This window comes from Procambarus clarkii, chromosome 37 (assembly GCF_040958095.1).
Source record: "Procambarus clarkii isolate CNS0578487 chromosome 37, FALCON_Pclarkii_2.0, whole genome shotgun sequence".
In the NCBI taxonomy this organism is placed as follows: domain Eukaryota; kingdom Metazoa; phylum Arthropoda; class Malacostraca; order Decapoda; family Cambaridae; genus Procambarus; species Procambarus clarkii.
Genome location: NC_091186.1, coordinates 7052164 through 7079371, shown reverse-complemented (window position 1 = coordinate 7079371; position 27208 = coordinate 7052164). Strand labels below are relative to the sequence as shown.

General features: G+C 41.9%; 1 protein-coding gene across 1 annotated transcript in view; it reads right to left on the bottom strand.

The window, feature by feature from the left end:
* The window catches only part of LOC123752090 (tripartite motif-containing protein 5-like), a 548342-nt gene that overhangs the window by 276424 nt on the left and 244710 nt on the right, over positions 1-27208 (bottom strand). The gene's annotated exons all lie outside the window — the stretch shown is intronic.

Sequence of the window (27208 nt, the reverse complement as noted above, 5' to 3'; positions counted from 1 at the left end):
TTGGAAAGTGGGGAAGGGGTGAAATCCGTTGGGCCCACGGATGGATACCTTGGATCCATGGACCTAGAGCAGGTCTAATCACCTGGGATTCGAACCCACGGTGGGAATAAGGGAGGAGATATGGGAAGGGGGGGGATAGGATGTTTCCTTGGAACCAAACCTCACATAAACCCGGACACTCACACACACACACCCTCACCCGAACACTCACAGGGGCACTCACACTCACACACACCCATAGACCATCCATAGACCATAAGGGAGACCATCTGAGGGGACACAGATGGCCTCCTGGACCCACAGGTATAACCGGACACACACGCACCCGGACACTCACAGGGACACTCACACACACTCGCCCGGACACTCACAAGGATATACACACTCACACATCCATAGACACAAACTGTGATAAGGGAGACCATCTGAGGGGACACAGATGGCCTCCTGGACACACAAGTATATATCAATATTTAATTTATTATTTATTATTTAATTTTATTAAATAAGTAATCAAATTAATGTTTTTTTAATAAATTATTATTTTATTAAATTATTAAAAAATTATATTAATAAAACAAATTAAATTAAATTTAATAATTAAATATTTATTATTTAATTTACAAATATGACAGATTTTTTAATTATTTATTTTATTTAATTATTTAATTTAATTTATTTGACAGATATATATATATATATATATATATATATATATATATATATATATATATATATATATATGCGAACAAGCCTTAATGGTCCCCAGGACTATATGCAACTGAAAACTCACATGCCAGAAGTGACTCGAACCCATACTGCCAGGAGCAATGCAACTGGTATGTACAGGACGCCTTAATCCGCTTGTGTCAATTTTAAAGGAATATATTAGTGAATATTTATTTATGTAAATTGATATATATATATATATATATATATATATATATATATATATATATATATATATATATATATATATAAAGAGAATGTCTGTCTATGGTATGAGGCCACATGCTGGAGGCTGCAGCCATACACAGATTTATTTTAAAATTTATTCATTAATATATTATTAAGGCTTATTATTACTAAATTAATGTATCTGTAGAGGGAATGGTCTGGGGTAGGGAACGGGCATAGGTTGGTCAGTGTTGATTTTAGCTAAAGGATTTAGGAATAATTATTAACTATTCTTATCACTCCCCCCCCCCCCTACCAATTTAATTAAAGTTAATTGTAAAATAATGCTTGAGATGGCTGAAGACTTTTTCGTACTTAGAAAAAACCTAAATTAAACACATAAAGAAGTTTATTGGTCCTGATTTAAGTTAAAGGAAGAGGTACAAAGGTGGTGGTGGGGGGGGGGAGGATACGGGATTTAGAGGTGGAATGAAGAGAGGGAACAGGGGGAGTGGTGCAGGTGAAACAGGGAGGAAGAGGGGGGAACAGGGGGAGTGGTGCAGGTGAAACAGGGAGGAAGAGGGGGGAACAGGGGGAGTGGTGCAGGTGAAACAGGGAGGAAGAGGGGGGAACAGGGGGTGCTGTACAGGTGAAACAGGGATGGGGATGGGGGAACAGGGGGAGTGGTGCAGATGAAACAGGGAGGAAGAGGGGGGAACAGGGGGAGTGGTGCAGGTGAAACAGGGATGGGGATGGGGGATCAGGGGGAGTGGTGCAGATGAAACAGGGATGGGGATGGGGGAACAGGGGGAGTGGTGCAGGTGAATCAGGGATGGGGATGGGGGAACAGGGGGAGTGGTGCAGGTGAAACAGGGATGGGGATGGGGGAACAGGGGGAGTGGTGCAGGTGAAACAGGGATGGGGATGGGGGAACAGGGGGAGTGTTGCAGATGAAACAGGGATGCAGAGGGAGAAACAGGGGGGAGTGGTGCAGGTGAAACAGGGATTAAAGGTAAATTTATATAAGTAGATAGATGGATGTTTACATTGATTGCTAAATACATACATTGACGGATAGACGGATGCATAGATGCATCCGTCTATCTGATGGATGGAAAGACATGAGTAGATGGATGGATAGACAGAAGAGTTGATGGACGGATAAATGGAATATAAATGTATATAATGATAAATGGTTGGTTTATGGGAAGATAGATTGATGGATTGACAGATATAAGTAGATAGATAGATGGATCCATTGATGGATTCATTTGTGCTTATCTCTTGAGGTTCTTCTTGAGATGATTTTGGGGCTTTAGTGTCCCCGCGGTCCGGTCCTCGACCAGGCCTCCACCACCAGGAAGCAGCCCGTGACAGCTGACTAGCACCCAGGTACCTGTTTTACTGCAAGGTAACAGGGGCACAGGGGGAAAGAAACTCTGCCCATTGTTTCTCGGCGGCGCCCGGAATCGAACCCGGGACCACAGGATCACAAGTCCAGTGTCCAGTGTGCTGTCCGATCGGCCGACTGGCTCCCCGGTCGGAGGGGAGCCGGTGAACAGGCGAATGAGGTTAAAGAATATCGGTCGATTTGCTATTGCATCAACTGAGATTGGATATGGGACCATTAGGATTATAACCAATGAACTCTCTCCGTTTAGACGGTAGACCTCCAGTTTGTGTGTGTACTCACCTATTTGTGCTTGCGGGGGTTGAGCTTTGGCTCTTTGGTCCCGCCTCTCAACTGTCAATCAACTGGTGTACAGATTCCTGAGCCTACTGGGCTCTATCATATTTACATTTAAAACTGTGTATGGAGTCAGCCTCCACCACATCACTGCCTAATGCATTCCATCCGTTAACTACTCTGACACTGAAAAAGTTCCTTCTAACGTCTCTGTGGCTCATGTGAGTACTCAGTTTCCACCTGTGTCCCCTTGTTCGCGTCCCACCAGTTTTGAATAGTTTATCCTTGTTTACCCGGTCGATTCATTTGAGGATTTTGTAGGTTGTGATCATGTCTCCCCTTACTCTTCTGTCTTCCAGTGTCGTAAGGTGCATTTCCCGCAGCCTTTCCTCGTAACCCATGCCTCTTAGTTCTGGGACTAGTCTAGTGGCATACCTTTGAACTTTTTGCAGCTTCGTCTTGTGCTTGACAAGGTACGGGCTCCATGCTGGGGCCGCATACTCCAGGATTGGTCTTACATATGTGGTGTACAAGATTCTGAATGATTCCTTACACAGGTTCCTGAACGCTGTTCTGATGTTAGCCAGCCTCGCATATGCCGCAGACGTTATTCTTTTTATGTGGGCTTCAGGAGACAGGTTTGGTGTGATATCAACTCCTAGATCTTTCTCTCTGTTCGTTTCATTAAGTACTTCATCTCCTATTCTGTATCCTGTGTTTGGCCTCCTATTTCCACCACCTAGTTTCATTACTTTGCATTTACTCGGGTTGAACTTCAACAGCCATTTGTTGGACCATTCACTCAGTCTGTCTAGGTCATCTTGTAGCCTCCTACTATCGTCCTCAGTTTCAATCCTCCTCATAATTTTTGCATCATCGGCAAACATTGAGAGAAACGATTCTATACCCTCTGGAAGATCATTTACATATATCAGAAACAGTATAGGTCCAAGGACTGACCCCTGCGGTACTCCACTCGTAACGTCTCGCCAATCTGAGACCTCACCCCTCACACTGACTCGTTGTCTCATGTTACTTAGGTACTCCTGTATCCAACGGAGTACCTTCCCTTTCACTCCAGCCTGCATCTCCAGTTTTTTCACTAGCCTCTTGTGTGGCACTGTGTCAAAGGCTTTCTGACAATCCAAAAATATGCAGTCTGCCCACCCTTCTCTTTCTTGCCTTATTTTTGTTGCCTGGTCGTAGAATTCAAGTAACCCTGTGAGGCAGGACCTGCCATCCCTGAATCCATGTTGATGCTGTGTTACAAAGTTCTTTCGCTCCAGATGTTCCACTAGCTTTCTTTGCACAATCTTCTCCATCAACTTGCATGGTATGCAGGTTAGGGACACTGGTCTGTAATTCAGTGCCTCCTGTCTATCCCCTTTCTTGTATATCGGGACTACGTTAGCTGCTTTCCAAATTTCTGGCAGTTCCCCTGTTGCCAGTGATTTGTTATACACTATGGAGAGTGGTAGGCACAGTTCTCTTGCTCCTTCCTTTAGAACCCAAGGGGAGATTCCATCTGGGCCTATAGCCTTCGTCACGTCCAACTCTAGTAAACACTTCCTTACTTCCCCCACTGGTAATGTCAAACTCTTCCAGTGGTTCCTGGTTAGCTATTCCCTCACTTACCTCTGGAATTTCTCCTTGCTCTAAGGTGAAGACCTCCTGGAATTTCTTATTCAATTCCTCACACACTTCCTTGTCATTCGTAGTGAATCCTTCCGCCCCTATCCTTAATCTCATAACCTGTTCCTTTACTGTTGTTTTTCTCCTAATGTGGCTATGCAACAATTTAGGCTGAGTCTTTGCCTTGCTTGCGATGTCATTTTCGTATTGTCTTTCTGCCTCTCTTCTCATCCTGACATATTCATTCCTGGCATTCTGGTATCTTTCTCTGCTCTCAAGTGTCCTGTTATTCCTATAGTTTCTCCATGCCCTTTTACTTTGCTGCTTAGCTAGCCTACATCTCTGATTAAACCATGGGTTTCTCATCTTCATTTCTCTGTTTTCCTTTTGGACTGGGACAAACTTGTTTGCTGCGTCCTTGCACTTCTGCGTGATGTAATCCATCATATCATATCTTGGGCCGTCTTTCCCCTGAGCTCTGTTTCCCATGCTATATCTGTTAGGAATTTTCTTATCCCCTCATAGTTTCCCTTTCGGTATGCTAACCTTTTGGTTTCGGTATATCTCCTCGAGTTCAATAACCCTTCTTCAATCAAGTACTCAAACAAACTCACACATGTGTGTGTGTGTGTGTGTGTGAGTGTGTGTGTGTGTGTATGTGTGTGTGTTTTAGAGAGAAATAGATGTAGTAGATATAAAAAAAGGAAAAATACGTATATTTGATAGGCGGGGTCCAAGAGCTAATAACTCGATTCTGCAGATACATATAGTAAATACAAGGAGAAAATAAATACACACACACACACACACACACATTAATTGATAATGGACTGTTTTGTGTGCGTATCCATGTGTACTATTGTCAAGACCGACAGACACGTGAAGCTATGTGTGTGTATGTGTACCTGTAATTGAACTGACATGTGTACGGTAATTATCTGTATGTGTCCATTTTAAAGGTACACATTAGTGAATGTGTATTTATGTAAATTGATTGACATATGTACGTGTGCGCGCGATTAGTGTTACTGTAATTTATATGGTTAACATTTATACGTTTGAATGACATAGTTTCCCATTATTGTCACATTTTTTGTTACATGTCTACTATTGTCAAGATGGACAGACACGTCCAGCTATGAGTGTTTATGTGTACCAGTAATTGAACTGACATGTGTACTGCAACTATCTGCGTGTGTCCATTTTAAAGGAATATATTAGTGAATGTTTATTTATGTAAATTGATTGGAATATGTATGTGGACGCTCGGTTAGTGTTACTGTAATTTATATGGTTAACGTTTGAATGACATAGTTTCCCCTCATTGTCACATTTTTTGTTACTATTTCGCTGTTCACTTTCACTCTCTCTGAATTCCGTCGACTAATTGTGCTCACGTGTGTTTGTGTAGGGAAGGGGAACCATAGGCTTTTCAAACAATAATTTACAACTATTTGCTAAGAAACATTTCCAAATATCATTTAAGTTTCTAATAAGTATTCTTTTTCCTAACATACAAGTCAATCACACAGTACCTAACCTCAGTCAGAAACACTTTTTTTACTATATCTCTCAACGTCTTTTGCATATATATCCTATCTTAAATAATTAACAATTTTAATTCATAACTGGCAACCCCCCTCCCATATAAAGCTTTCAAAGCCACCAAACATCATTCCTTTCCCTTAACCTCTCCCAAATTATCTTTTGCACCAATTCACAAACTAGGGGGCCTTTATAGCTGAGTGGACGTCGCTCTCGACTCGTAATCGTAGCTCATTCGATCCCCCGGTGAAGAAACAAACGGAAATCAGCAGAGTTTCTATCATTCTGATGCCCCTGTTACCTAGTAGTAAATATGTACCTGGGCGTTAGACAGCTGTTACGGGCTGCTTCCTGGGTGTGTGTGTGTGGAATGTTTTTTATTAGTTAGTAATAATTGATTGATTGACAGTTGAGAGGCGGGCCGAAAGAGTAGAGCTCAACCCTCGCAAACACAACCAGGTGAACACAACTAGATAAATACTAACCAACCACGATCTCGACAATCCATTACACACACAACCCCCCTCCCCCTCCCCACCCCAACTCCCCAAATCGTTCTACCTAAGTCAATAAAAAATTAAAACAAATCAATTAATTCACTAAAAATGCTAACTATAAATAAAGGAACCAAATTTGAGACATACAGCGACTCCAGCGTGGTCTAGTCGGAAGAGAACGTGTTCTCATCTGGATAGATTGCGATCGAGTCTGTCGGAACGGGTGTGTAACTGCAGGGCACAAATATTTGTGTGTCCCCTCCTGTAGCTGCCTCTGTTTCGACAGGTTCCCTGGATAGCTGGAATTGGCCTGGCCCTTGGAAAGTGGGGAAGGGGTGAAATCCGTTGGGCCCACGGATGGATGCCTTGGATCCATGGACCTAGAGCAGGTCTAATCACCTGGGATTCGAACCCACGGTGGGAATAAGGGAGGAGATATGGGAAGGGGGGGGGGGAAGGATGTTTCCTTGGAACCAAACCTCACATAAACCCGGACACTCACACACACACACCCTCACCCGAACACTCACAGGGGCACTCACACTCACACACACCCATAGACCATCCATAGACCACCCATAGACCATAAGGAAGACCATCTGAGGGGACACAGATGGCCTCCTGGGACCCACAGGTATAACCGGACACACACGCACCCGGACACTCACAGGGACACTCACACACACTCGCCCGGACACTCACAAGGATATACACACTCACACATCCATAGACACAAACTGTGATAAGGGAGACCATCTGAGGGGACACAGATGGCCTCCTGGACACACAAGTATATATCAATATTTAATTTATTATTTATTATTTAATTTAATTAAATAAGTAATCAAATTAATGTTTTTTTAATAAATTATTATTTTATTAAATTATTAAAAAATTATATTAATAAAACAAATTAAATTAAATTTAATAATTAAATATTTATTATTTAATTTACAAATATGACAGATTTTTTAATTATTTATTTTATTTAATTATTTAATTTAATTTATTTGACAGATATATATATATATATATATATATATATATATATATATATATATATATATATATATATATATGTATATTATTAAATATGACCGAAAAAGTAAGATTAATAATTCTAACACGAATTTTCTCAATCTTTCGTACATTACGCTTCACTGTTGGAGGTAAATAAAAAATCACTTCTCCAAAATTCATTTTTATTTCTAGTCTGACGCGACACGGGCGCGTTTCGTAAAACTTATTACATTTTCAAAGACTTCACATATACACAACTGATTAGAACTTACGTCTCTCTGATATTATATCTACATTTGAGTGAGGTGGGAAGGGTGATGTGGCATTAACACAAGACAGAACAGGAGGGGATATTAATAGGGTATTAAAAGTATCAACACAAGACAGAACAGAAACAATGGGTATTGAATAGAAGTGTTTGTAGAAAGCCTATTGGTCCATATTTCTTGATGCTTCTATATTGGAGCGGAGTCTTGAGGTGGGTAGAATATAGTTGTGCAATAATTGGCTGTTGATTGCTGGTGTTGACTTCTTGATGTGTAGTGCCTCGCAAACGTCAAGCTGCCTGCTATCGCTGTATCTATCGATGATTTCTGTGTTGTTTACTAGGATTTCTCTGGCGATGGTTTGGTTATGGGAAGAGATTATATGTTCCTTAATGGAGCCCTGTTGCTTATGCATCGTTAAACGCCTAGAAAGAGATGTTGTTGTCTTGCCTATATACTGGGTTTTTTGGAGCTTACAGTCCCCAAGTGGGCATTTGAAGGCATAGACGACGTTAGTCTCTTTTAAAGCGTTCTGTTTTGTGTCTGGAGAGTTTCTCATGAGTAGGCTGGCCGTTTTTCTGGTTTTATAGTAAATCGTCAGTTGTATCCTCTGATTTTTGTCTGTAGGGATAACGTTTCTATTAACAATATCTTTCAGGACCCTTTCCTCCGTTTTATGAGCTGTGGAAAAGAAGTTCCTGTAAAATAGTCTAATAGGGGGTATAGGTGTTGTGTTAGTTGTCTCTTCAGAGGTTGCATGGCTTTTCACTTTCCTTCTTATGATGTCTTCGATGAAACCATTGGAGAAGCCGTTATTGACTAGGACCTGCCTTACCCTACAGAGTTCTTCGTCGACTTGCTTCCATTCTGAGCTGTGGCTGAGAGCACGGTCGACGTATGCGTTAACAACACTCCTCTTGTACCTGTCGGGGCAGTCGCTGTTGGCATTTAGGCACATTCCTATGTTTGTTTCCTTAGTGTAGACTGCAGTGTGGAAACCTCCGCCCTTTTCCATGACTGTTACATCTAGAAAAGGCAGCTTCCCATCCTTTTCCGTCTCGTAAGTGAAACGCAGCACGGAACTCTGCTCAAATGCCTCCTTCAGCTCCTGCAGATGTCTGACATCAGGTACCTGTGTAAAAATGTCGTCAACATACCTGCAGTATATGGCCGGTTTCAAGTTCATGTCAACTAAGACTTTTTGCTCGATGGTACCCATGTAGAAGTTTGCAAACAGGACACCTAGGGGAGAACCCATGGCGACCCCATCTACTTGCTTATGCATGTGCCCATCCGGGCTCAAGAAGGGTGCCTCTTTAGTACAAGCTTGGAGTAGTTTCCTCAGAATACTTTCTGGCATGTCAAGAGGAGTACAGGCTGGATCACGATACACTCTGTCGGATATCATTCCGATTGTCTCGTCCACAGGTACGTTGGTAAACAGCGATTCTACGTCCAACGAGGCTCTTATCCCTGTGGCCCGTGTGCCCCGCAGTAAGTCCACAAATTCCTTTGGAGACTTCAGGCTGAAGGCGCAAGGAACATAAGGAGTCAGCAGGCCGTTGAGTCGCTTCGCCAGTCTGTACGTGGGTGTGGGTATCTGGCTAATGATTGGCCGAAGTGGGTTTCCAGGCTTGTGCGTCTTGACATTTCCATACGCATATCCAGGTTTATATTCCCCAATGATCTTTGGCAGGTGGAGTCCGGATTTCTTGGCGTTCACAGTTTCGATCAGTTTGTTGACCTTTGCTTTTAATTCGGCTGTAGTGTCCTTCGTTACCCTTTGGAACTTAGTTTGGTCAGAGAGTATGATGTTCATTTTCGCCAGATATTCGTCTTTTTTAAGAATGATATATATTGGAGATAGTTGTCAGGAGAGGTGACAAGTCGCCAATATATGTCATTCTTAAAAAAGACGAATATCTGGCGAAAATGAACATCATACTCTCTGACCAAACTAAGTTCCAAAGGGTAACGAAGGACACTACAGCCGAATTAAAAGCAAAGGTCAACAAACTGATCGAAACTGTGAACGCCAAGAAATCCGGACTCCACCTGCCAAAGATCATTGGGGAATATAAACCTGGATATGCGTATGGAAATGTCAAGACGCACAAGCCCGGAAACCCACTTCGGCCAATCATTAGCCAGATACCCACACCCACGTACAGACTGGCGAAGCGACTCAACGGCCTGCTGACTCCTTATGTTCCTTGCGCCTTCAGCCTGAAGTCTCCAAAGGAATTTGTGGACTTACTGCGGGGCACACGGGCCACAGGGATAAGAGCCTCGTTGGACGTAGAATCGCTGTTTACCAACGTACCTGTGGACGAGACAATCGGAATGATAGCCGACAGAGTGTATCGTGATCCAGCCTGTACTCCTCTTGACATGCCAGAAAGTATTCTAAGGAAACTACTCCAAGCTTGTACTAAAGAGGCACCCTTCTTGAGCCCGGATGGGCACATGTATAAGCAAGTAGATGGGGTCGCCATGGGTTCTCCCCTAGGTGTCCTGTTTGCAAACTTCTACATGGGTACCATCGAGCAAAAAGTCTTAGTCGACATGAACTTGAAACCGGCCATATACTGCAGGTATGTTGACGACATTTTTACACAGGTACCTGATGTCAGACATCTGCAGGAGCTGAAGGAGGCATTTGAGCAGAGTTCCGTGCTGCGTTTCACTTACGAGACGGAAAAGGATGGGAAGCTGCCTTTTCTAGATGTAACAGTCATGGAAAAGGGCGGAGGTTTCCACACTGCAGTCTACACTAAGGAAACAAACATAGGAATGTGCCTAAATGCCAACAGCGACTGCCCCGACAGGTACAAGAGGAGTGTTGTTAACGCATACGTCGACCGTGCTCTCAGCCACAGCTCAGAATGGAAGCAAGTCGACGAAGAACTCTGTAGGGTAAGGCAGGTCCTAGTCAATAACGGCTTCTCCAATGGTTTCATCGAAGACATCATAAGAAGGAAAGTGAAAAGCCATGCAACCTCTGAAGAGACAACTAACACAACACCTATACCCCCTATTAGACAATTTTACAGGAACTTCATTTCCACAGCTCATAAAACGGAGGAAAGGGTCCTGAAAGATATTGTTAATAGAAACGTTATCCCTACAGACAAAAATCAGAGGATACAACTGATGATTTACTATAAAACCAGAAAAACGGCCAGCCTACTCATGAGAAACTCTCCAGACACAAAACAGAACGCTTTAAAAGAGACTAACGTCGTCTATGCCTTCAAATGCCCACTTGGGGACTGTAAGCTCCAAAAAACCCAGTATATAGGCAAGACAACAACATCTCTTTCTAGGCGTTTAACGATGCATAAGCAACAGGGCTCCATTAAGGAACATATAATCTCTTCCCATAACCAAACCATCGCCAGAGAAATCCTAGTAAACAACACAGAAATCATCGATAGATACAGCGATAGCAGGCGGCTTGACGTTTGCGAGGCACTACACATCAAGAAGTCAACACCAGCAATCAACAGCCAATTATTGCATAACTATATTCTACCCACCTCAAGACTCCGCTCCAATATAGAAGCATCAAGAAATATGGACCAATAGGCTTTCTACAAACACTTCTATTCAATACCCATTGTTTCTGTTCTGTCTTGTGTTGATACTTTTAATACCCTATTAATATCCCCTCCTGTTCTGTCTTGTGTTAATGCCACATCACCCTTCCCACCTCACTCAAATGTAGATATAATATCAGAGAGACGTAAGTTCTAATCAGTTGTGTATTTGTGAAGTCTTTGAAAATGTAATAAGTTTTACGAAACGCGCCCGTGTTGCGTCAGACTAGAAATAAAAATGAATTTTGGAGAAGTGATTTTTGATTTACCTCCAACAGTGAAGCGTAATGTACGAAAGATTGAGAAAATTCGTGTTAGAATTATTAATCTTACTTTTTCGGTCATATTTAATAATATATGTCTACAGGAAAGACTGCTACCAAAATATACTAATATATATATATATATATATATATATATATATATATATATATATATATATATATATATATATATATATATATATATATATATATGCGAACAAGCCTTAATGGTCCCCAGGACTATATGCAACTGAAAACTCACATGCCAGAAGTGACTCGAACCCATACTGCCAGGAGCAATGCAACTGGTATGTACAGGACGCCTTAATCCGCTTGTGTCAATTTTAAAGGAATATATTAGTGAATATTTATTTATGTAAATTGATATATATATATATATATATATATATATATATATATATATATATATATATATATATATATATATATATATTTATATATATATATATATATATATATATATATATATATATATAAAGAGAATGTCTGTCAATGTTATGAGGCCACATGCTGGAGGCTGCAGCCATACACAGATTTATTTTAAAATTTATTCATTAATATATTATTAAGGCTTATTATTACTAAATTAATGTATCTGTAGAGGGAATGGTCTGGGGTAGGGAACGGGCATAGGTTGGTCAGTGTTGATTTTAGCTAAAGGATTTAGGAATAATTATTAACTATTCTTATCACTCCCCCCCCCCCCCCCCCTACCAATTTAATTAAAGTTAATTGTAAAATAATGCTTGAGATGGCTGAAGACTTTTTCGTACTTAGAAAAAACCTAAATTAAACACATAAAGAAGTTTATTGGTCCTGATTTAAGATAAAGGAAGAGGTGCAAAGGTGGTGGTGGGGGGGGGGAGGATACGGGATTTAGAGGTGGAATGAAGAGAGGGAACAGGGGGAGTGGTGCAGGTGAAACAGGGAGGAAGAGGGGGGAACAGGGGGAGTGGTGCAGGTGAAACAGGGAGGAAGAGGGGGGAACAGTGGGAGTGGTGCAGGTGAAACAGGGAGGAAGAGGGGGGAACAGGGGGTGCTGTACAGGTGAAACAGGGATGGGGATGGGGGAACATGGGGGAGTGGTGCAGGTGAAACAGGGATGCAGAGGGAGAAACAGGGGGGAGTGGTGCAGGTGAAACAGGGATGCAGAGGGAGAAACAGGGGGGAGTGGTGCAGGTGAAACAGGGATGGGGATGGGGGGAACAGGGGGAGTGGTGCAGGTGAAACAGGGAGGAAGAGGGGGGAACAGGGGGTGCTGTACAGGTGAAACAGGGATGGGGATGGGGGAACATGGGGGAGTGGTGCAGGTGAAACAGGGATGCAGAGGGAGAAACAGGGGGGAGTGGTGCAGGTGAAATAGGGATTAAAGGTAAATTTATATAAGTAGATAGATGGATGTTTACATTGATTGCTAAATATATACATTGACGGATAGACGGATGCATAGATGCATCCGTCTATCTGATGGATGGAAAGACATATGAGTAGATGGATGGATAGACAGAAGAGTTGATGGACGGATAAATGGAATATAAATGTATATAATGATAAATGGTTGGTTTATGGGAAGATAGATTGATGGATTGACAGATATAAGTAGATAGATAGATGGATCCATTGATGGATTCATTTGTGCTTATCTCTTGAGGTTCTTCTTGAGATGATTTTGGGGCTTTAGTGTCCCCGCGGTCCGGTCCTCGACCAGGCCTCCACCCCCAGGAAGCAGCCCGTGACAGCTGACTAACACCCAGGTACCTGTTTTACTGCAAGGTAACAGGGGCACAGGGGGAAAGAAACTCTGCCCATTGTTTCTCGGCGGCGCCCGGAATCGAACCCGGGACCACAGGATCACAAGTCCAGTGTCCAGTGTGCTGTCCGATCGGCCGACTGGCTCCCCGGTCGGAGGGGAGCCGGTGAACAGGCGAATGAGGTTAAAGAATATCGGTCGATTTGCTATTGCATCAACTGAGATTGGATATGGGACCATTAGGATTATAACCAACTAACTCTCTCCGTTTAGACGGTAGGCCTCCAGTTTGTGTGTGTACTCACCTATTTGTGCTTGCGGGTGTTGAGCTTTGGCTCTTTGGTCCCGCCTCTCAACTGTCAATCAACTGGTGTACAGATTCCTGAGCCTACTGGGCTCTATCATATCTACATTTGAAACTGTGTATGGAGTCAGCCTCCACCACATCACTGCCTAATGCATTCCATCCGTTAACTACTCTGACACTGAAAAAGTTCCTTCTAACGTCTCTGTGGCTCATTTGGGTACTCAGCTTCTACCTGTGTCCCCTTGTTCGCGTCCCACCAGTGTTGAATAGTTCATCCTTGTTTACCCGGTCGATTCCCCTGAGGATTTTGTAGGTTGTGATCATGTCCCCCCTTACTACTCTGTCTTCCAGTGTCGTAAGGTGCATTTCCCGCAGCCTTTCCTCATAACTCATGCCTCTTAGTTCTGGGTGTGTGTACTCACCTATATGTGCTTGCAGGATCGAGCATTGACTCTTGGATCCCGCCTTTCTAGCTATCGGTTGTTCACAGCAATGACTCCTGTCCCATTTCCCTATCATACCTAGTTTTAAAAGTATGAATAGTATTTGCTTCCACAACCTGTTCCCCAAGTGCATTCCATTTTTCTACTAATCTCACGCTAAAAGAAAACTTCCTAACATCTCTGTGACTCATCTGAGTTTCCAGTTTCCACCCATGTCCCCTCGTTCTGTTATTATTACGTGTGAACATTTCATCTATTTCCACTTTGTCAATTCCCCTGAGTATTTTATATGTCCCTATCATATCTCCTCTCTCCCTTCTTTTCTCTAGTGTCGTTAGGTTCAGTTCCTTCAGCCGCTCTTCATATCCCATCCCTCGTAACTCTGGGACAAGCCTCGTCGCAAACCTCTGAACCTTCTCCAGTTTCTTTATGTGTTTCTTCAGGTGGGGGCTCCATGATGGTGCGGCATACTCTAAGACGGGTCTCACGTAGGCAGTGTAAAGCGCCCTAAAAGCTTCCTCATTTAGGTTTCTGAATGAAGTTCTAATTTTCGCCAGTGTAGAGTACGCTGCTGTCGTTATCCTATTTATATGTGCCTCAGGAGTTAGATTAGGTGTCACATCCACTCCCAGGTCTCTTTCTCGAATCGTTACAGGTAGGCTGTTCCCCTTCATTGTGTACTGTCCCTTTGGTCTCCTGTCACCTGATCCCATTTCCATAACTTTTTTTGATATGTTTAGAACGTGTCCCTGGAAATTCAGCTTGTGGTCAATGAGAACGCCAAGGAATTTGCCATCTACTTTATTACAAATTTGGGTATTGTTAATCCTGAGATTTATTTGATATGAGGATTTATTGCCAAACAAAATATAGAAAGTTTTGTCAATATTGAGGGTGAGTTTGTTAGCAGTTAGCCAGTGATGGACTTTATTTAGCTCGGTATTCACTGTGACATTTAGAGCAAGGGGGTCAGGACTGTCGTAAATGAAGGTCGTATCGTCAGCAAATAGAATTGGTTTGAGGTGTTGGAAAACATTTGGAAGGTCATTAATGTAGATGAAAAAGAGGAGAGGGCCAAGTATGCTGCCCTGGGGAACACCAATGTTGATGGGTAGGGTGGGAGAAATTGTATTATTCACAGAAACATACTGGAGCCTGTCAGTAAGATAAGATTTGAGGTATTGCAGGGAGTGTCCTCTGACTCCATAATGATGTAATTTAAGAAGAAGGTTTTGGTGGTTGACAGTGTCAAGAGCCTTATGCAGGTCCACAAACAATCCAACAGGGAACTCATTTTTATCAAGAGCTGCATGTATCAAGTTAATCATACAAATAAGCGCATCGTTAGTGCTTTTTTGGAGTCTGAAGCCATATTGACAAGAGCTAAGTATATTGTGTTTGGCTAGATAAGAGTAAAGGTGCTTGTAGATTAGTTTTTCAAATATTTTAGACAAGTTTGGCAGAATTGATATAGGTCTGTAGTTGTTAACATCAGTGGGATCACCACATTTGTGGACAGGGGTTATTCTCGCTGTTTTTAGAATTTCTGGAAAGGTTTGGAGTTCAAGTGACTTGTTGAAGAGCAATGCAATGGCAGGAGCTAAAGATCTGTAGGCTTTTTTGTAAATAAGAGTCGGTATCTCCTCAAGGGCACCAGACTTGGTTTTAAGGTTAAGGATTATATCAGTAACATCAGTGGAATTAGTAGGCATTAGGTACAGAGACTGTGGATAGTTACCTGTAAGATTGTCCTGAATATTAGTACTGGACTGTACTAATTTGGACTTAACTCGACTGGACTTAAACCTCTCTCAACCAGTTTAAGATAAAAACAAAGTACTACCTTATTAACTCCATGTAACCTACCTCACCCCCAAAATGTCAACCCATGTCTACTACTTGAAACAATGCTGTTTGTTGAACAAATTGTATTTTTGCTTTTTTTTCCAAGTTTACCCCGCCCCATTTTTTCATTTTTTTCTTATTTTCTCTCAACACAATTTATGCTTTAATCTCAATTAGTATTAAGTTTTAGTCTTAGTGTTTTTCCTGCCCGAAACGCTTTGCGTAATAGTGGCTTTAGGCATTGTATGTACTAGCTCTATCTATAAATCCATTAACTTTTTGTATCTCACCTTGCATGTATGTACTCTACCTGAATAAATATTTGTATTTGTATTTGTAGTTGGAAGATGGAATATCATTTGCAAGGGATGACCCAATGGAAGAGAAGAACCTATTGAACTCAAGAGCAGTGTCAGAGGCTGAAAGCAGACCATCATTATTTGACAGGAGTGTTGGTTTGTTATTTAAAATCTTCTTTGATCCCAATATTTGTGAAATTGTGCTCCATGTTTTCTTAATGTTGCCCTTTGTTTGGGTAAATTTATCTTCGTAGCATTTAATTTTGGCTCTCCTAATTATTTTAGATAGCAATGATGAGTAATTCTTTGAAAATTCTTTGGAGACGATTCCTAACCTATACTTCTTCTCAAGGTCATGTTTTTTATTAATGGATTTAATTAAGTATCCCCTTTATAAGTCAAGGATTATTTAACCTTTTAGTTGTGACTTGTTTCGTTAGCATAGGACAGTGGGTGTTATAAAGGTTGAGAGTTTTTTGAAGAAAAGATTGCAATGCTAGGTTGATGTCCCCTATGTTGCCTAACTCGGACTCCCAGTTGAGATTATCAGCAGCAGTTATAAAATTGTCTATAGCAGTTTCATTGTGCAGTCTAAAAATTAACTCCCTTGACTCTAGAGGTGGTTTGCTAATGTTAGTTAAGAGAAATGTGGGGTAATGGTCTGTAGTGCTATCGGTGATTATACCTGAAGTAAGCGGAGAGGTTATGTTGGTCCAGATGTGATCTATAGTCGTGGCAGTACTATCAGTGATTCTAGTAGGTCTAGTGATTAAGGGTATGAAGAAGCAGGAATTCATACAGTTGAGGAAGCTAACAGCAGTAGGGTGTTCAGGCTCGCAGAGGTCAATATTAAAGTCCCCTGCGATAATTAGATGGTTTTTGTTCAGTCTGTTATCTAGTATTAGATTTCTAAGGTTTGAGTTGAATTCGGACACATTAGTGTTAGGAATTCTATAGACTGCTCCCACAGTCAGGACAGACTCAGCACCCTTGACTCTGAAGCTGGCGAAGATATACTCCCCATAGCAGTCTCTAGTTCTAATTACTTTTAAGCATGTTAGTTCTTGGTGGTAGTAAAGAGCAGAATCACCACCTCTCTGAATTTGACGACAGTTGTGAATTGCTGAGTAGTTTGGCATGTTAAAGAGTTGAGTAGTATCCTCTTTTAACCACGTTTCAGTAAGTATAATAAATGATAATTTGTTGTCAATAGTTTCAATCATGGCACTAACATCATCGAAGTGTTTGCTAAGTGATCTTACATTCAAGTTAATTACAGAGATATTGTGATTATATGTTAATACATTGTTTACATCATGAGCTGTAAAATATCTGCAATTTTGATCATTAAAATGATGATTGTCATAGATAGTGGATAAGAGGTTTAGTTCTGGGTCTATACTTGTTTGCATAAAAAGGCTGGTTGTAGGAAAACAAGGCAAGAATGACAATTACAAAACAAAACTTTTATATAAAAGGGGGGGTGGAATTGAAATATAAACAAGACCTATACAAGACAAACACAAAATGAACAAAAAAAAAAGAAAAATGAGGTAGATTGCTTACAAGTACTCTCAGGTACACTGTAAGTAATAATTAGCATTTTGAGACACAGGCAAAGCCAGGGGTACAATGGAGTAAGGGAGTATGGCGAGGCTAGGCAACCTAGGTAATAAATGAAAGCAAAGAAAAAAGTTGAATAATAAACATAGGCAAGTTTAATCTAATGATTATTAACTATAAATAGTTTAGTTATGATCCTATAATTATAACTATAATGACCTTCCCAACCATGTTAAAGACTGTACCTCTCTCAACCAGTTTAAGTTAAAAGCGAAGCAATACCTAATAAATTCCCTGTAACCTACCTTACCCTTCTATTGTCAACCAATGTCTGTTTTTCTTTAAAGAGCGCTGTTTGTCGACATAATTGTATTTGTGCTGCTTTTTCATCTATGTTTTCATTTCTTGTTTTCATTCTACTCATTATGCTCAATTAGTATTAAGCTTGTCATTTAAGTTTATCATGCCCGAAACGCTTTGCGTAATAGTGGCTTTAGGCATTGTATGTACTAGCTCTACCTATAAGTCAACCAATCCTTGTAAATATTTATTGTATGTATGTACCTTACCTAAATAAAATTGTATTGTATTGTATTGTATTGTATAATTAATAAGAACTAAAGAAAATGTTAATGTACTCAATTAATTAAGTCCAATAAATGACTAATATACATTAAATTAAAATTTACTTTAAAAAAGTGTAACAAAGAGACTTAGGATACGTAGCCCGCACTAGGTGACAGGGGGTTAATTATGTTGACTCAATGAGAGGGATAATAAGGTGAGACAAACCACATTGGGAGAGGAAAGTGTTGAGGTTATCCTCATTAGCAATTGTAAACATTTTACCTTATGAAGTCTTTCTCGCTTTAATCATGTCATCTCTAACGAAGCACTGATGAATCGCATCTGGGTTTTGATTACGGATTTGACGCAGGCGGTGGAGGAGTTGCTGTCTTTTTCTAGTCAAGCACTCGTTGATGTAGATTCCCTTTCGTTGGGATGCAGCTGTCCGGACAAGATGCGATTTTATGGACTGGGAAGCTAGCTTGAGGCGAATTTTTCGCTGGTTTAGACCTGAAGGATTCTTTTTGTCTGCTCTGTAGGCAGCAATAATGTCGGTTTTATTTAGAGTGACACGCAATTCGTCTTTTATGAGAGCCTGAACTATTTCAATACACTTTTCACCTTCACGTTCCACAGGAATATTTTGGGACGACACAATAACATAGTCAAGCAGCTTTTGCTGGTCCTGTTCATCCTGGGAGATGGAATGTTGGGCAGATGACACATTTGCAGATGACACTAAGATCTATGATAAAGAAGGAAGTGAAAGTGATATTGAGACCTTACAAAGAGATCTACATGAACTCAACCAATGGTCAGATGACTGGCAAATGCTCTTTAATGTCGATAAATGCAAGACCTTGCCTGTAGGGCATAACATTCCACGTCACAACTACCAAATTACCAGCTTTACCTTACAACAGATAGATGAAGAATGCGACATTAGAATCAGAATCCATCATTCACTAAAAGTTGCACAACAAGTGGGAGCGGCAGTAAAAAAGCGAACCAAATAATCAAGCGTGCACCTTCAAGGAAACTAAAGTAGTCCTTTAATTGTATAAGTCTCTGGTGCGCCCCCACCTGGATTATTGCATACAGGCATTTGGAGGAGTTGCTGTCTTTTTCTAGTCTAGCACTCGTTGATGTAGATTCCCTTTCGTTGGGATGCAGCTCTCCGGACAAGATGCGATTTTATGGACTGGGAAGCTAGCTTGAGGCGAATTTTTCGCTGGTTTAGACCTGAAGGATTCTTTTTGCCTGCTCTGTAGGCAGCAATAATGTCGGTTTTATTTAGAGTGACACGCAATTCGTCTTTTATGAGAGCCTGAACTATTTCAATACACTTTTCACCTTCACGTTCCACAGGAATATTTTGGGACGACACAATAACATAGTCAAGCAGCTTTTGCTGGTCCTGTTCATCCTGGGAGATGGAATGTTGGGCAGATGACACATTTGCAGATGACACTAAGATCTATGATAAAGAAGGAAGTGAAAGTGATATTGAGACCTTACAAAGAGATCTACATGAACTCCACCAATGGTCAGATGACTGGCAAATGCTCTTTAATGTCGATAAATGCAAGACCTTGCCTGTAGGGCATAACATTCCACGTCACAACTACCAAATTACCAGCTTTACCTTACAACAGATAGATGAAGAATGCGACATTAGAATCAGAATCCATCATTCACTAAAAGTTGCACAACAAGTGGGAGCGGCAGTAAAAAAGCGAACCAAATAATCAAGCGTGCACCTTCAAGGAAACTAAAGTAGTCCTTCAATTGTATAAGTCTCTGGTGCGCCCCCACCTGGATTATTGCATAAAGGCATTGAGACCTTATCTTCAGAAAGACATAGCTGCTCTGGAGAAGATGCAACACCGGGCAACAAAAATCATACCAGAGATTAGTCATCTCTCGTATCAGGAAGGGTTGAGGGCCACTGGCCAAACAACACAGCAAACCAGGCATGACAGGGCGGAGCTCATCGAAACACTTAAAATACTCAACAATTTGGACGATGTTGATCCGGACACTTTCTTCACAAGGTCAGATGTAACACGAACGAGGAACAACGGGTTCAAGCTCAACAAGCCACAATGTAGGACAGAAAACAGGAGAGGCTATTTCACCCGAATGGTGGTAAACCCGTGGAACAGCCTACCCGCCAAAGAGTAGGTAAGGTAAACGCCAAAACTCTACTGGGTTTTAAAATACAGATAGAAAAGATCGTCCAGGCATATGGGTAGGCTTTATACAACTCCTAATACAGCAATACAACTCGAAGACAACATTCCAAAATCTGCACCAAACTCAGCCATAGCCTCAGTCTTTCTCTCAACAATGAAAAATTGCTACCCAAATACCACAGCGATTTATACAGATGGATCTCGCATCATCAAGAACAACGTACCCTCGGTCACTAGCGCTGTATGGATACCGGAATACCATCTCAAGCAGGGATGGCGGTTACCAAACCAACTATCTGTTTTCACAGCTGAATTATATGCCTTATATCAAGCTCTCCAAATAATCACAACATTACCAGTCGGGACATATACAATCTGCAGTGACTCCAAGAGTGCGATTCAAGCAATTACGTACTCTTCAAAAACGTGCAAGGAGTTTGTTTACCCATGTCTTCAACTTCTTCATGAACATCGATTGAACGGTTATGATACCTCTATCCAATGGGTCCCAGCGCATTGTGGTATTCTCCATAATGAACTAGTAGATCAACTAGCCAAAGCAATGCACAACACACCTCACATTACCCGTCATCCAATTCCCCATGTTGCACGTAAAGGAGCCTTCAAAAATACCATCACCCAAGATTTTGCGACGAAATGGAAAACGTCATGCTCACCTTTGTACTATGGGTCCATTAAAAAGAAATGGGAAACTTGGAAACATGTCAGATATAAAAGCAGAGAAATTGATATAGCGATGACCAGATTAAGGCTGGGACACACCAAACTAGCAGCACACAGCTCTAAGTACAGAACAGACATCAACGAACTCTGCATCCACTGTCAGGTGCCTGAAACAATCGAACACTATATCCTACATTGCTTCCGACACTATAGTGCCAGAGTAAATTTCAAACAAGAACTTATCTCACTTAAAATACCCTTTACCATCGAGCATATATTAGGAGGCGGTGACCACTCGTTACAAGAAAAATACCAAATAGTCAAAGCACTGGCTAAATATCTCCAATCGACCAACAAATTGGGTCACATCTGACCCGCGCCACATTTATACCTGGCGCCACCAACAGCTAAACACAGAAAACAACTGCCTCGTCGCAACACCAAGGATCAGCTGACGCCATAAACACAACACACCGCCCTACGGTGCGGCAAGTCTCCCTCTAACATCCACCTCTGTTTTAGTCGCCGCTCCTCTGTCTACAGCACAACGCAACAAACACTTTTGAAACTCTTATCATCTTCAACATAAACGCCTCTACCAACATCTGTACTGGTGCAGTCATCGGGAGTATTGGATACAAGACACTCCGTACATTGACAACATCGCACACTAATATTTTTACCACTTCGGACACCAGCTTTCGACGTTTCGCATATGTGTACGTGTTCCATATAAAAACGACAATATAATGCTATTAGCAATTAAAATCTTATACTTAACAGGCATATAGTTATTAAATGAAATTTAGTGATGTAATAGACATAATCCGGAGTTGGTAAGGACGCCGCCCGCCAGCGTAAACACAACACACCCGAATGCCCACAAACACGATACAACGCACAAAACACAACACTTCTGTCAGTTTTTGGATAAACTCCTTTTATGTTTATTATGTGAGAGTTATACTTGTATAAAATGATAACTATTATAGGTAAGCGCCTAATATTTAATATTAATCAATAAAAGCGAAGTCAGAAGCCACACGCCTGTCTGTACATGTCTTTTGTGTAAAAGTATTTTGGGCGCTCATGTACTTGTGCGCTAGCTGGCATTCACAACTGTTCTCGCCTACAAGCATTAGAATTAAACAAACGAATTTATTTATTCATTTATATACAAGAAGAGAAGGCTACCCTTGAGCCTATAATATTCATCTGATCACTGGTCTCCCATTTGGTCCTCATTGCTTTATCTTACTATTATTGAATGTCAATAACCGTATTATGCAATTTCAATTTCTTCTATTTCTTTCTTTATTATGCACCCCATGCCCATCCCGTGGGCGGTGGTGTAAAGGATTACAGAGGCACATAATCGGTTCAGGAACTGAACCCTCTAGTTCGTTTAGCTAAGCAAATAACAATGTTTTATTATTATTTATATATTATTATTATTATTATTATTATTATTATTATTATTATTATTATTATTGTTTGACGCTAGTTACAAAATTATTAATGTTGTATACACATGTACTACACAAGAGGCTCACAACAGTCACTATAAAAGGCACTTTACATCTATAGTGAGTCACACAGTTACTAGTCTTGCTCCTCACCCACCCAACTGGGCGGCAGCTTTACAGTCATGTGCTCCATACCCACCCAACTGGGCGGCAGCTTTACAGTCATGTGCATGCATTACCTACAGTAAGCAAATTTTGGATACTTCGCTAAGATTTCGGGCAGCACATCATTATGAATGAAGTACTTACACATTTCATTATGCAACTTTAATAAAGTTGTCCTTCAGCATTTTGTGGTGTTCAGCTACCCTTATCTTTTGTATGTTCCTCACATTACCAGTATACACAAACATTGACATGTAGGGATATAGACTCTCAGGTAAGTTAGTAATTTAAATGCACAGTAGCAGTCCTAGGCGTTCAATCCCCGACCGCCGTCCAAGTGGTTTGGCACCATTCCTCCCCATCCAATCCCAAATCCTTATCCTGATCCCTTCCCAGTGTTAAATAGTTGTAATGAACAGGCACTATATATTATATATACATTATATATATATATATATATATATATATATATATATATATATATATATATATATATATATATATATATATATATATATATATATATATAATTATGCCAGTATAATCTAATAATATATACTGGTCTAATAAAATAATTAGACCAGTTAATACTCTCACTCGTTGTGTTAGCATATGTTAGCTTGATAAAATTAACTGTTCATTGTTGAGAAATGTGTTAACAAACAATATATCTGACTTTATCAAGACTGTAGCTTGCTTAGCAAAAGGAACTTTATTAAATTTGGGTTCAGTTTAATTACCTCTCAATGGATGAGTAATTGGGGCATAATAAAGGAACTAAGCTCATAAAATGAAAGATGGGAAAACAACATTAGAGAGATAAACTCGAGAGACGTTTTCATGTTAACCCGAAAATTATTTGAGGAGCAAGACGGACTGCGGGTCAGGCAATTGGTCTTCATGCTATCGTTATGGGGGATCAGCCATTACACGTGTTAATGACTCTTGTATAGTTGTGTAGTTAAGGACAACAGGGTAAAGGGGTAATGGGCATTGTGGTTGATTGTTCTACCTGGGAATCCTCCACTGTTTTATATCTTATGTATGTATGTATGTATGTACTCACCTAGTTGTGTTTGCAGGGGTTGAGCTCTGGCTCTTTGGTCCCGCCTCTCAACCGTCAATCAACTGATGTACAGATTCCTGAGCCTACTGGGCTCTGTCATATCTACATTTGAAACTGTGTATGGAGTCAGCCTCCACCACATTACTGCCTAATGCATTCCATTTATTAACTACTCTGACACTGAAAAGTTCTTTCTATAATCTCTCTGTGGCTCATTTGGGTACTCAGCTTCCACCTGTGTCCCCTTGTGCGTGTACCACATGTGTTAAATAAATGTATGTATGTATGTAGGTAAGGAGAGAGAGAGAGAGAGAGAGAGAGAGAGAGAGAGAGAGAGAGAGAGAGAGAGAGAGAGAGAGAGAGAGAGAGAGAGAGAGAGAGAAAGAGATGGAGACCGAGACAGAGAAATAGATATAGACAGAGTCAGGGAGAGAATGTTAGACACAGAGACGGATAGATAAGGATATGCAAAGTCAGTGAGAGAATGACAGAGATAGAGCGAGGAAAGAGACAGAGAGATAGGCTGACACAAAGAATGGCAGAAACGAGGAGAGGCAGAGACAGAGGGGGACAGGGACAGGCGGACAGGGACAGGAGCAGAGGGACAGGGACAGACGGACAGGGCCAGAGGAGGGACGGGGGAACAGAGGGGGGGCAGTGGGACAGGGACAGAGAGGGGGACAGGGACAGAGACAGAGGGACAGAAACACAGAGACAGAGGGACAGGGTCAGAGAGGGGGACCGGGGGACAGAGGGAGGAGAGGGGGGCAGGAGACCAAGAGAGAGGGGACAGAGGAGAGACAGGGGATAGAAAGAGTGGGCAGGGGGGACAGGGACAGACAGAGAAGGACAGGGACAGAGGGACAGGAACAGGGGGGCAGAAAGGGCAGACAGGGGGACAGGGGGCAGAGATAGGGACAGGGGAACAGAGACAGGGACAAGGGGACTGGAGGAAAGGGAGGGGGACAGATGAAGGACAGCGGACAGAAAGAGTGGGCAGGGGGACAGAGAGGTACAGGGGACAGAGAGAAGGACAGGGGGACAGAGATGGACAGGGGGACATAGAGGAACAGGGGGACAGAGTGACAGGGGGGACAGAGTGACAGGGGGGACAGAGAGAGGAACAGGAGGACAGAGAGGAACAGGGGGACAGAGAGAGACAGGGGGACAGAGAGAGGGACAATGGGATAGAGAGGGACAATGGGATAGAGAAGGACAGGGGGACAGAGAGATGGAAAGGGGGGACAGAGAGGGGGACAGGGGGAAAGGGATCGGGGACAGAGGACAGAAAATGTGGGCAAGGGGACAAAATGAGGGACAGGGGGACAAAGATGGACAGGGGGACAAAGATGGACAGGGCGACAAAGATGGACAGGGGGACAGGAGGAAAGGGGGGAGATGTATGAGGGGGGATTGTTTGCGAGAGATGGAGAAGGGGTATTTAGAACGGTAAGTTAGAGAGGGGGCAACTGAGGCGCATCATTGAAAAGCAAATGAGCATCATTGCAATAGCAGGAGCCACGCACATCTTCAGCCTGCGTTGTTGAGACATTGTCAATTAAGCGGTGTCCAATAACAGTATCTTCGGTATTTAAGCGATACCTTAAAAAATACTGGAAATATTGAAAGCTATTAATCCAGATATTAATCCCCTTGTGCAACGTACACAAGAGGCAACAGCTTCTAGCTCTGCAAGCGGCAATATAAAATAGAGAATAGGCGATTGTTTTCACTCATAGTGTAATAAACCCACGGACCCACCCACCCGCTGAAGCCGTAAATACCAAGACATTACTTCCGTTTAAAATTTAGCCGGAATAATCCTCAGGTATGTGGAGGATGTGGGAGGCCTTTGATCAACCGCCGACTTCCTGCCCCGTCGACGGGGCCATCAGCCCTCAGTCTGCCCTCAGCCAAATTCATGTGAAACATGTATGTGTGTGTATTAAATATTTTAATTTATTATTTCTAAGATTTAGCTGTTAGCTCTTGGACCCCGCCTTTCTAAGCGTCTGTTGTCTAATGTACCGACTCTCGCCCTCTTTTCCTCCATCATATCTAAACAACATATATTTTTATCTAACACACACACACATCCCCAAGATGCAGCCTTTAGCAGCTTCCTGACTTTCAGGTTCCTATTTACTGCAAGGTGAATAGAGGCATTAGTGTGTGTATGTTTGTGTCTGTGTGTGTGTGTGTGTACGTGTGTGTGTATGTGTGTGTGTGTGTGTATACTCACCTAGTTGTGGTTGCGGGGGTTGAGCTCTGGCTCTTTGATCCCGCCTCTCAACTGGCAATCAACTGATGTACAGATTCCCGAGCCTACTGGGCTCTATCATATCTGCATTTGAAACTGTGTATGGAGTCAGCCTCCACCATATCACCTTACCTTGAGGTGGTTACCTTGAGGTGCTTCCGGGGCTTAGCGTCCCCGCGGCCCGGTCGTCGACCAGGCCTCCTGGTTGCCGGACTGATCAACCAGGCTGTTGGACGCGGCTGCTCGCAGCCTGACGTACGATCCTAATGCATTCCATCTATTAACTACTCTGACACTGAAAAAGTTCTTTCTAACATCCCAGTGGCTCATTTGGGTACTAAGTTTCCACCTGTGTCCCCTTGTTCGCCTACCACCCGTGTTAAACAGTTTATCTTTATGTACCCTATCAATTGCTCTGAGAATTTTGTAGGTAGTGATCATGTCTCCCCTTACTCTTCTGTCTTCCAGTGTCATGAGGTGCATTTCTCGCAGCCTGTCCTCGTAACTCATGCCTCTTAGTCCTGGGACTAGCCTATTGGCATACCACTAAACTTTTTCAAGCTTCGTCTTGTGCTTGACAAGGTGTGTGTGTACGTGTGTAACACACACGTACTTATGTGGTACGTGTGTACTACATAATTGTAAGGCGTTTGCTGAATTAGAAAAGTCGGCTAGCAGTTCACCCTTAACGACACAATTAACTCATTACATAAAAAAATACGTGGCTGTGCAACAGTGTGTGGGAATTGGGGAACTGGTGTGCATTTAGACGACTGGTGAGGACCAACAATGACGTAGAAGGATGGCACCAGCGTCTGAATCAAAGGGCAGTGAGGAACAACTTGGCTTTATATATTTTAATCCCCTTACTGTACCGTGAGGCGTCCCTGGTAACCTTGCAATACCAACTGGTTTCTGATCAAAAGCTAAAGTCTAGTCGCCGCAAGGGCAATAAAGAGAAACATGAACATTTGTGGAAGCTTTGGGACCGTTACGAGGAAAAACAGATAAGCACCTCACAGTTCCTTAAGGAATGTTCGCGTTTTATCCCAGGAAGTGCCTGAACTAGAATTAGAAAACAGCAGTCTGTTTACTGGTTGTTATTTAACTTAAGTTAGTTGTAAATGATAATGTAAAAATAGCCACTGAGAACTGATGAGTTGGCCAAGAC